The 12,790-nt window shown below is 40.7% G+C and overlaps 1 protein-coding gene across 4 annotated transcripts in view; it reads left to right on the top strand.

Annotated features, from left to right (window-relative positions):
• Positions 1–12,790, top strand: part of LOC110527983 (polyhomeotic-like protein 2) — a 56,336-nt gene that overhangs the window by 1,845 nt on the left and 41,701 nt on the right. The window lies entirely within an intron of this gene.

The raw sequence follows: 12,790 nt of genomic DNA, 5'->3' as shown, positions 1-12,790 counted from the left end.
GCTTGTGATCATTGCTAGATAGCCATTTTCATGTCTTGCCATAGATTTTCTAGATGATTTGAAGTCAAAACTGTAACTAGTAACTCAGGGAAATTAAATGTATTGGTAAGCAATTCCAGTGTATATTTGGCCTTGTGTTTTAAGTAATTGTCCTGCAGAAAGGTGATTTTTTTTTTTTTTCTTCCTTCCCAATGTCTGTTGGAAAGCAGACTGAAACAGTTTTTCCTCTAGGATTTTGCCTGTGCTTAGCTCTATTCTGTTTCTTTTTATCATAAATAACTCCATAGTCCTTGCCAAGCATACCCATAACATGATGCAGCCACTGCTATGCTTGAAAATATGAAGTGGGACTCATTGATGTGTTTGATTTTCCACGAACATAACACTTTGTATTCAGGACCTAATGTTAATTTCTTTATTTTCATTTAGTGCCATATTGCAAACAGGGTGCATGTTTTACTTTTTTCTGTACAGGCTTCCTTTTCACTTTGTCATTTAGGTTAGTATTGTGGAGTAACTACAATTTTGTTGATCCATCCTCAGCTTTCTCTTATCACAGCCATTAAACTCTGTAACTGTTTTTAAAGTCACCATTGGCCTCATGGTGAAATCCCTGTGCGGTATCCTTCATCTTCGGCAAATGAGTGAGGAAGGATGCCTGTGTCTTTGTAGTGACTGAATCTAGGCCTATTCATACACCATCCAAAGTGTAATCAACAACTTCACCACACTTAAAGGGATATTCAATGTCTGCTTTTTAATTTTATTTTGACCCATCTAACAATGGATGCTCTTCTTTACGAGGCATTGAAAAACCTCCCTGGTCTTTGTGTTTGAAATTCACGACTCAACTGAGGGACCTTTACAGATAATTGTATGTGTGGGGTACAGAGATGAGGTAGCCGTGAGAATTATTTTTAACACTACTATTGCACACAGTCCATGCAATTTGTGACTTGTTAATCCAATTTTTACTCCTGAACTTATTTAGGCTTGCCATAACAAAGGGGTTGAATACTTATTGCCTCAAGACATTTCAGATTTTCATTTTTTATTCATTTGTAAACATTTCGAAAAACATAATTCCACTTTGACGTTATGGGTTATTGTGTGTATGCCAGTGACAAAATATTTAATTTGTTTAAAATTCAGGCTGTAGCACAACAACATTTGGAAAAAGGTGTAAATACTTTCTGAAGGCACTATACCAATAGTCACTATGTTAGCTGTCAAACTGGAGAAAAGTATGCTCTATTACAGTGAAGCGCCTAGAATTTCCTCTAGGCTTTTGAGGTTAATTGTACTGGGACTCTCTTTTATTGCTCAGTATGACTGAACATTATTATGGATAGAGTATCTCCCCTTGGACCCCAGGTCACAGTGCTCTGGGAGAATCATTCGGAGTAGTGTGTTCAAATAGTACATTCTCAATTTACAGTCATACCCATCATAGTGTGCGTTAGTGGCAGGTTGGCATTTATTGAGATGACTCATACTGGAAGCAGCTCTGCAGTGGTCACTAGCTGGCACAGCCACAGTCAAAATCAGATTTGAACCTTATCCCTAACCTTAACCACACGCCTAACCTTAAATTAAGACCAAAAAGCACGTTTTTGTTTCTATTAATTTCTACGATATAACCAATTTAGCATTTGCAGCTTGCTCATCCAGTGGAAACTGCTCAGTTCTGCCTCAAGGGCAAGACTCATGACAAAAAAACTTCTGTGTGTGTGATTCTCAACACACTCATATTACCCAACCTAAGCCAAGGTACTGATTCAATTTCATTCAAGGCTTCTGAAAGACTTTTGAAAGATGCAAATCTATGCTGTTGGAATAAAGTAGCATTATTTTATGGTTTAGATCCTAATCTGTAAATAAGCAGGAGGGGGCCCTGACCTTAACCCTTGGCTTGCCCCTGTCCCACCATAATGCCTCATCAAATATTTGTATTTATTTACCTCCTTATGGAGAGCTAATCCTTTCCCCACAGAGATCATCATTTTGGGGCGGCAGGTAGCCTAGTGGTTGGGGCAGTAACTGAAATGTTGCTGGATCGAATCCCAGAGCTGACAAGGTGAAAATCAGTCGTTCTGCCCCTGAACAAGGCAGTTAACCCATTGTTCCCCAGTAGGCCGTCATTGTAAATAAGAATTTGTTCTTAACTGACTTGCCTAGTTAAATAAAGAAAAATAAAAAATAAAATCCCCCACAGGGAAGAGACCTGGTCATGGGGGGATTGGTTTCTGCAGACTTTAGCTGTATGAACCCACCAGCCCAGGCCTCTTGTCTTCTACCAGGGAATACCAATTAAGCCTAGCTCTCCACTGCATCCCAGGGAACGAGGGATAATTAAAGACTGTTGCTGTCATGGCAGTCTGGGCCCCTTTGTGGATGGACGCTTGGCGTTAGTTTGAACCAGGAGTGTCAGTGAGTGTCTGCTGGCTTGTAACTGAAAAGTAATATTTTTTTCATCCACGACTAAACAAGATTAGTTGTTGATTTCACTTTATTGACTGAAACTAGAGTTAGTTCAAAGTAAGAAGTGAGACAGTTCATGTCTAAGGGCAGGCTAGCCTATATTTACCATTATGACACTGAGGTGTCACAGCACATTGTGTCCCAGCGCAAACATTTCTTAAAACATTGAGAATGGTATCAGAGCAGAACATCCAGCCAAGGGTTTTGGAAGACCTTGGGAGACCCTGACTATCATGACAAAACAAGGGCATAGCAGGCCAGTCACCCAGCTGCATCGAAGATAGTTTACTGGTAAGGAGTCAAGTCAGTCAACATCTGGTTTTGCCAGTCTTGTCTAGTCCTCCAAGGGGCAGGCTGGCCCACAGCTGGCATAGACATGCTAAATGTCTTCTGATGAGGCCAGGGCTTTCAATACTCTGTGCTCACTACCAGTGATCATGCCTGACCTATTTCTCCCTTTGTAGGGGAATGGTTCTTTTGAGATTGATTCATAGAATAGTGTCTGGGTTGACGCATATTACTAATCTGCGGCTTTGGGAGTGCTGTTTGATACAGGTATTTATAGAGTGAAGTAAATGAGGAATGTTCGGTATGGGATGAGATACTGTGGTTTGTTATTTAGGTTTACAGGGGAGTCAGCAGGATTTTAACACGTAACAATTAGGCTAAAGGCATCAGCATGTTTCAGTTCGGGAACAAGTGTGCTCTCATACTCTCTTAAAAGACCTTCGCTTGAAGTACCGCAATAGTATGGTTTGTTCGTTTTGAGACGCCTTAGTCAGTATACACTTCCTCAAAATAGTCTGAATTAATCTAAGAAACAGATTTCTTGAGTTATTAATTTTGATGTTTTTGCCCGGGGACCTTAGTCGTGCAGTATTTCACAATTAAAAATGTGCATGAAAACAAGACTTCTCTCGTTGAATGACACCAAACACTTTATTGAAAATTCCTTACTGTTGACCAATCACTGACGAAAGGACATAGACTTCGGCTCTGGACTTAGGCTTTCCTCCAGAAAAAATGTGTGCCCGAAAAAAAAAAAACTCTTCCGAATTGTTTTGTCTGGAAAGCATGCTGACGCCTTAAGTGGCATTCTATATTAAGATGTAGAGAAGAACAGAGAGAGCAGGCAGGTCCCTTGGGGTACATCTGGTGTGGGTGTTGTAGTATGCCCCACACTGCCTTAGGGAATGGGCCACGTGTGGCGGAGTGTCAACACTCACACACATACGCACAAGACACCACTGCCATGCATCCAGTACACACACCTGGAAGGGGGCCAGACTCTCTTTGTACTACTCAGCTGTGTAAGACAAGTCTATCAGAGGCAGACGGCTCAATTACACCTCAGTCCTTTCGGGCCTATGGATCAAGGGAGACTTTCTCGCTCTCGTTACACACTCCAACAAATGTAGTACACTGACTGTCATTTTGGACAGTACTCATTGACCATTCTACAACCTCAAGGGATGGCCTACATTCGATTTCCATGGAGTGAACAAAATCGACAGCATGAACTTAAATTGTAAGTTTATTAGCATTCTCACAAATCAATTTCGTACTTCAGAATCTCTTAAGAACCACACGATGGCATTTCAACATTTAATTACTACAACATTCTACATTCTACAACTAAATTAATTCATAATGATCAATAAGAATTCAGTCGATGACCCGTGGATTCTATGAGATGCCACCAAAGGTTTTATAAAAAGGAATGTCACTGCATTTGCATCTGGGTTGAATAAATCACAATGAAAGAAGATATTTGAAATGTTAACTGTTCTCAGCACACTTTTCAGACCAGGTAGCTGTTACTTTTTCCAAAGTCAAGACATAACTTTAATTTATTGATAAAACCAAGCAGAATTTGCCATCCATTTGGGTTAGATTCAACCATTACTTCCATGGTAATCGTTTGCCATTTACTGGCCAACAAGCTATGCAGTAATGATTAGCTGATATAGCAACTATTGAATCAGTAATTCCCGTTTCAATCGGAACCCAAATGAATCAATCAAAGATTCTACTGGTTCTTCAAAGAACTGTAAACCTCTGATTGTAAATCCACATCAAGCCAGACAAAGTCCTTTCTAAAAAAAATTAAGAACCACTTATCTCAGAGGAAGCCACCTTGCTGGGAGCCCAAATCTCTCTCAATAAATTTAAAAGGGCATTGGATACCATAAATAAAGGCAAATCACCTGGCTGGGACGGTATTCCTCCTGAGATCTATTTAACATTTTGGAATCTGTTATGTTCACTATTGCTCAAAATTATTAGCTGAGCCATTCACGAAGGGTTCATTTGTGAGCGATGTGAATACAGCAATAATTTTGCTTTTATTTAAAAAAAAAAATGTAAGGATGCCACCTAGTGTGATCACCATCACCCACTCACTGTCTTTTGATAAACACACATTGAACTGTTGTCCCATCTAGAGACTTTCTTACCCAAATTTATCCACAAGGTTCAAAGCGGGTTTGTTAAAAAGCGTTCATCCTCAGATAACCTCAGACTGTTACATATCTTAGAAGCTTCATCAGAAACAACAGCTCCTTAGGCTGTATTATCCCTCCAATGCAGAAAAAGCTTTTGATAAACTAGTATGGTCATATCACTGGTCTGTCTTTAAAGACATGGGAATTGACTTTAAAATCTACTGATCACTTCATATACATAGACAATATTTTATTATATCCAGACAATGTATCTCAATTGCTTCCAAAAACAATGAAGATCGTAGATATATTTCAGCTTCATCTCAAGTTATAAAATGAGTCTAACCAAATCAGCCGTACTGCCTCAAGACCCCGATTGAGGCCTTTCCCATTTTAAATATTTGGGAGTAGATATATTTCCTCCTTTTAGATGAAACCATTGCCAGAAACCTTTTAACATAAGCTCAAATCAGTTTAATCTGACCTCTGTAGATGGAATAATATCCTAGTTTCTTTAACTGGTACAAATATCAGCAAAATTAATATATTGCCACGGCTACATTTCTGTAGTTCAATGCTTCCCATGGTTCCCCCTTCTGGCTATTGGGATGAAATTCATAGTGCTGTTTCAAAATATTCTGTCTGGACAATTGGCAGACTAAGTTCAAATAATTGTATTTAACATTCGTGACAGACGGATGTTTCTGTCAATGGAAAAAAGTGTGACGATGCTTTCAAAGCAAGGGATAGCCTCAGCACGTCGGGGCTAGCTAATAGGTAGAGAGCATGTTGTAGTTCTCATACTATACTGAACAAAAATATAAACGTAACATGCAATGATTTCAAAGATTTTTAGTGAGTTACCGTTCATATAAGGAAATCAGTCAATTTAAATACATTCATTAGGCCCTAATCTATGGATTAGAGGTCGACCGATTATGATTTTTCAACGCCGATACCGATTGTAGGATTAAAAAAAAGCGGATACCGATTAATCAGCTTTTTATTTATTTTTATTTATTTATTTATTTATAATAATGACAATTACAACAATACGGAATGAACACTTATTTTAACATAATATAATACATCAATAAAATCAATTTGCCTCAAATAAATAATGAAACATGTTCAATTTGGTTTAAATAATGCAAAAAAAAAGTTTGAGAAGAAAGTAAATGTGCAATATGTGCCATGTAAAAAAAGCTAACGTTTAAGTTCCTTGCTCAGAACATGAGAACATATGAATGCTGGTGGTTCCTTTTAACATGAGTCTTCAATATTCCCAGGTAAGAAGTTATAGGTTGTAGTTATTATAGGAATTATAGAACTATTTCTCTCAATACCACTTGTATGTCATATACAGTGCCTTGCGAAAGTATTCGGCCCCCTTGAACTTTGCGACCTTTTGCCACATTTCAGGCTTCAAACATAAAGATATAAAACTGTATTTTTTTGTGAAGAATCAACAAGTGGGACACAATCATGAAGTGGAACTACATTTATTGGATATTTCAAACTTTTTTAACAAATCAAAAACTGAAAAACTGGGCGTGCAAAATTATTCAGCCCCTTTACTTTCAGTGCAGCAAACTCTCTCCAGAAGTTCAGTGAGGATCTCTGAATGATCCAATGCTGACCTAAATGACTAATGATGATAAATACAATCCACTTGTGTGTAATCAAGTCTCCGTATAAATGCACCTGCACTGTGATAGTCTCAGAGGTCCGTTAAAAGCGCAGAAAGCATCATGAAGAACAAGGAACACACCAGGCAGGTCCGAGATACTGTTGTGAAGAAGTTTAAAGCCGGATTTGGATACAAAAATATTTCCCAAGCTTTAAACATCCCAAGGAGCACTGTGCAAGCAATAATATTGAAATGGAAGGAGTATCAGACCACTGCAAATCTACCAAGACCTGGCCGTCCCTCTAAACTTTCAGCTCATACAAGGAGAAGACTGATCAGAGATGCAGCCAAGAGGCCCATGATCACTCTGGATGAACTGCAGAGATCTACAGCTGAGGTGGGAGACTCTGTCCATAGGACAACAATCAGTCGTATATTGCACAAATCTGGCCTTTATGGAAGAGTGGCAAGAAGAAAGCCATTTCTTAAAGATATCCATAAAAAGTGTCGGTTAAAGTTTGCCACAAGCCACCTGGGAGACACACCAAACATGTGGAAGAAGGTGCCCTGGTCAGATGAAACCAAAATTGAACTTTTTGGCAACAATGCAAAACGTTATGTTTGGCGTAAAAGCAACACAGCTCATCGCCCTGAACACACCATCCCCACTGTCAAACATGGTGCATCATGGTTTGGGCCTGCTTTTCTTCAGCAGGGACAGGGAAGATGGTTAAAATTGATGGGAAGATGGATGGAGCCAAATACAGGACCATTCTGGAAGAAAACCTGATGGAGTCTGCAAAAGACCTGAGACTGGGACGGAGATTTGTCTTCCAACAAGACAATGATCCAAAACATAAAATCTACAATGGAATGGTTCAAAAATAAACATATCCAGGTGTTAGAATGGCCAAGTCAAAGTCCAGACCTGAATCCAATCGAGAATCTGTGGAAAGAACTGAAAACTGCTGTTCACAAATGCTCTCCATCCAACCTCACTGAGCTCGAGCTGTTTTGCAAGGAGGAATGGGAAAAAATTTCAGTCTCTCGATGTGCAAAACTGATAGAGACATACCCCAAGCGACTTACAGCTGTAATCGCAGCAAAAGGTGGCGCTACAAAGTATTAACTTAAGGGGGCTGAATAATTTTGAATTTTGAAAATTTGAAATATCCAATAAATGTCGTTCCACTTCATGATTGTGTCCCACTTGTTGTTGATTCTTCACAAAAAAATACAGTTTTATATCTTTATGTTTGAAGCCTGAAATGTGGCAAAAGGTCGCAAAGTTCAAGGGGGCCGAATACTTTCGCAAGGCACTGTACCTTTGACTATTGGATGTTCTTATAGGCACTTTAGTATTGCCAGTGTAACAGTATAGCTTCCGTCCCTCTCCTCGCCCCTACCTGGGCTCGAAGCAGGGGCACATCGACAACAGCCACCCTCAAAGCATCGTTACCCATCACTCCACAAAAGCCGCGGCCCTTGCAGAACAATGGGAACAACTACTTCAAGGTCTCAGAGCGAGTGATGTCACCGATTGAAATGCTATTAGCGCGCACCCCGCTAGCTAGCTAGCCATTTCACATCGGTTACACCAACCTAATCTCGGGAGTTGATAGGCTTGAAGTCATAAACAGTTTAATGCTTGAAGCACAGCAAAGAGCTGCTGGCAAATGCACGAAAGTTCTGTTTGAATGAATGCCTACGAGCCTGCTGCTGCCTACCACCGCTCAGTCAGACTGCTCTATCAAATATCAAATCATATACTTAATTATAACATAATAACACCCAGAAATACGAGCCATAGTTTCCGGATTTGACCATATTAATGACCTATCATTTCGAAAACAAAACGTGTATTCTGTGAAATACGGAACCGTTCCGTATTTTATCTAACGGGTGGCAGCCCTAAGTCTAAATATTGCTGTTACATTGCACATCCTTCAATGTTATGTCATAATTATGTACAATTCTGGCAAATTAATTACGGTCTTTGCTAGGAAGAAGTTGTCTTCACACAGTTCGCCATGAGCCAGGCGGCCCAAACTGCTGCATATACCCTGACTCTGTTGCACAAAACGCAAGAGAAGTGACACAATTTCCCTAGTTAAAAGAAATTCATGTTAGCAGGCAATATTAACTAAATATGCAGGTTTAAAAAATATTTACTTGTGTATTGATTTTTAAGAAAGGCGTTGATGTTTATGGTTAGGTACACATTGGTGCAACGACAGTGCTTTTTTTTCGTGAATGTGCTTCTTAAATCATCATCATCACCCGTTTGGCGAAGTAGGCTGTGATTCGATGAGAAATTAACAGGCACCGCATCGATTATATGCAACGCAGGACAAGGTGGATAAACTTGTAATATCATCATCCATGTGTTAACTAGTGATTTGTTAGATTCTTTTTTTTTATAAGAAGTTTAATGCTAGCTAGCAATTTACCTTGGCCTCTTGCTGTACTCGCATAACAGGTAGTCAGCCTGCCACGCAGTCTCCTCGCGGAGTGCAATGTAATTGCCCATAATCGGTGTCCAAAAATGCAGATTATCGATTGTTATGAAAACTTGAAATCGGCCATTCTGATTCATCGGTTGACCTCTACTATGGATTTTACATGACTGTAAATGCAGATATGCATCTGTTGGTCACATATACCTTTTAAAAAAAGGTGTGGGCGTGGATCAGAGAACCAACATTTGCCTCATGTAGCGTGACAAATCTCCTTCGCATACGCTATTGATTGTGGCCTGTGGAATGTTGTCCTACTCCTCTTCAATGCCTGTATGAAGTTGCTGGATATTGCCGGGAACTGGAACACACTGTTGTACACGTCAAACCAGAGCATCCCAAACATGCTCAATGGGTGACATGTCTAGTGAGTATGCAGGCCACGGAAGAACTGGGACATTTTCAGCTTCCAGGAATTGTGTACAGATCCTTGAGACATGGGGTGTTATCATGCTGAAACATGAGGTGATGGCGGCGTATGAATGGCACGACAATGGGCCTCAGTATCTCTGTGCATTCAAATTGCCATAGATTAAAATGCAATTGTTTCGTTGTTCGTAGTTTATGCCTGCCCATACCATAACCCCACCGCCACCATGGGGAACTCTATTCACAACGTCGACATCAGCAACCGCTCGCCCACGCGACGCCATACACTTCTGCGGTTGGATCTACTACCAATTTCTCTACAACGACCCTGCAGGTGGCTTATGGTAGAGCAATTAACATTCTATTCTCTGGCAACAGCTCTGGTGGACATTCTTGCAGTCAGCATGCCAATTGCACGCTCCCTCAACTTGACATGTGGCATTGTGTTGTGACAAAACTGCACATTTTAGTGGCATTTTATTGTCCCCAGCACAAGGGGCATCTGTGTAATGATAATGCTGTTTAATCAGCTTCTTGATATGCCACACTAGTCAGGTGGATGGATTATCTTGGCAAAAGAGAAATGCTCACTAACAGGGATGTAAACAAATTTCTCCACAAAATTTAAGCAACACTTTTTGTGCGCATGGAACATTTCTGGGATCTATATCAGCTCATGAAACATGGGACCAACACTTTAAATGTTGTGTTTAGATTTTTGTTTAGTTTAGTTTGCGGTCTTTCCAGCTTCAGTTTGACGTGATTGTGTTAGAAGTGTAGTTGGCTAGCTCCTATGAACAGTGTCCTGACAAAGCACAGTCGACCTCTAAATTGTGCATCATTATCTCAAATCAAATTTTATTTGTCACATACACATAGTTAGCCGATGTTAATGCGAGTGTAGTGAAATGCTTGTGCTTCTAGTTCCGACAATGCAGTAATAACCAACGAGTAATCTAACCTAACATTTTCGTCATCAGCTACCTTATACACACAAGTGCAAAGGGATGAAGAATATGTACATAAAGATATATGAATGAGTGATGGTACAGAACGGCATAGGCAAGATGCAGTAGGTGGTATAGAGTACAGTATATACATATGAGATGAGTAATGTAGGGTATGTAAACATTATATTAAGTTTCATTGTTTAAAGTGGCTAGTGATACATTTTTTACATGTATGGCAGCAGCCACTCAGTGTTAGTGGTGGCTGTTTAACAGTCTGATGGCCTTGAGATAGAAGCTGCTTTTCAGTCTCTCTGTCCCAGCTTTGATGCACATGTACTGACCTTGCCTTCTGGATAATAGCGAGGTGAACAGGCAGTGGCTTGGGTGGTTGTTGTCCTTGATGATCTTTATGGCCTTCCTGTGACATCGGGTGGTGTAGGTGTCCTGGAGGGCAGGTAGTTTGCCCCCGGTGATGCGTTGTGTAGACCGCACTACCCTCTGGAGAACCTTACGGTTGTGGGCGGAGCAGTTGCCGTACCAGGCGGTGATACAGCCCGACAGGATGCTCCCGATTGTGCATCTGTACCAGTTTGTGTGCTTTTGGTGACAAGACGAAATTCTTCAGCCTCCTGAGGTTGGCGCTGCCGCGCCTTCTTCACCACACTGTCTGTGTGGGTGGACCAATTCAGTTTGTCTGTGATGTGTATGCCGAGGAACTTAACTTTCTACCCTCTCCACTACTGTCCCATCGATGTGGATAGGGGGGTGCTCCCTCTGCTGTTTCCTGAAGTCCACGATCATCTCCTTTTGTTTTGTTGACGTTAAGTGTGAGGTTATTTTCCTGACACCACACTCCGAGGGCCCTCACCACCTCCCTGTATGCTGTCTCGTTGTTGTTGGTAATCAAGCCTACCACTGTAGTGTCGTCTGCAAACTCATTGGATGTATTATGTATCTAAGTAAATGTCACTACAAAACAGATTAAGCAAATGCAACTGCTTTGCTGTTATTCTGGCTGCAATGTTTGACTTGACTGTGTTATCCGTAGTTGGCTGGCTAGCTAGCAAGGGATAAGAACTTTGCCAGCATGGCAATGGAACATTTAGAACAAACGTCTGGGTCGCCTCCATAGATGCGACACAGTCATTCGGTCTTTCTGTTCTGTGTCTCTGGCAACCTAACCAATATAATGGACGACCAGCCGGCTTGGGTAGCAACCCTAGATTTGTGTCGGGACTATATCTTGTGGAAGGATGAAATAGTATGAATAAATTGATCAAAATTTTTATATGAAAATATGTCAATTATTTGAATATGTTTGTAACCTGTTGTATAAAACTGTTAATGCCCTTGAAGCCAGTGTTTGCCGGCCCGAGACTATCCCTGCGCCAATATACCCTCAACTCTGGCTTCTCTGGCATTATCACTTAAATATGGGATGCATTTCAAACTGTGATACGTTTTTGATGCACAAGGAATAAGCCTGGATGTGCATCAAAAGCATATCACAGTTTGAAATCTTCATCCAGGCTTATTCCTTCTAAATTAGGCCCACGAGATCATTGTTAGATATTTTGGAGGATGAATATTCTGCAGTACCCTAGATACAGGAACTGTGAAAGGAATTGGTTCATGCCAAAGCTGTCCCACAGAAGAAGAAAAAAAACGAATATGCCTTCTAAATATAGATGAGTGTTTTTTCCTTTTAGAGCCCCAGAAGAGCGTCTTGGAATAAGAAATGGGCATATTGAGTTGTGGACCACACCATTAACTCCACACCTTTTAAACTCAATATGCCCATTTCTTATTCCAAGAGGCTCTTATGTGACTTGGGATGGCCAAGAGACAGGAGGTCCAGACAAACAGTGGTAGGGAGGGTTTGTGGGGTAGGCTAGACGCCAGCCTTTCTCAGAGGACATGTTTGTTTTCCAATACAAACAAGCCACACCATGGTCATCCCAAGCCCTGGGCTGTCTGTCAGACATTGCATGAAAACAGATCTGACTCATGACAGCCTTCCCGACCCATCCCAGTCCCCAAGCTCATTTTCCTTGCTTTCGAACTCAAGGTTCATGCTTTCTCCTCCACCGGCAGGCAGCTAGGCTAATCTATATGCTAATGAGAAGATTATAATCAATAAAAGCTATGCCTGCCAGGCCCCAATCAATACGTTACGGCAGCAAACCACTGAACTGTTTGCATTTCATACAGCCAGGCATGTTATAAGGTGTGATGGTCATTGGTGTTTTTAATGTGGTGCCATCATCAAGCAGCTGATTACACATGTCCGTCTATTATTCTATAGGCAATGCATAGGCCATAGTATTTTTTTTATATAGTGACGTTTGAATTCCACTGAAACCAAAAACCAATTTTAATTTTGCTCATATCTATAGTCCT

Source organism: Oncorhynchus mykiss, chromosome 7 (genome assembly GCF_057628025.1).
Source record: "Oncorhynchus mykiss isolate SJ-2025 chromosome 7, ASM5762802v1, whole genome shotgun sequence".
NCBI lineage: Eukaryota > Metazoa > Chordata > Actinopteri > Salmoniformes > Salmonidae > Oncorhynchus > Oncorhynchus mykiss.
The sequence above is the reverse complement of the archived record's forward strand: the minus strand, read 5'-3'. Positions and strand labels throughout refer to the sequence as shown.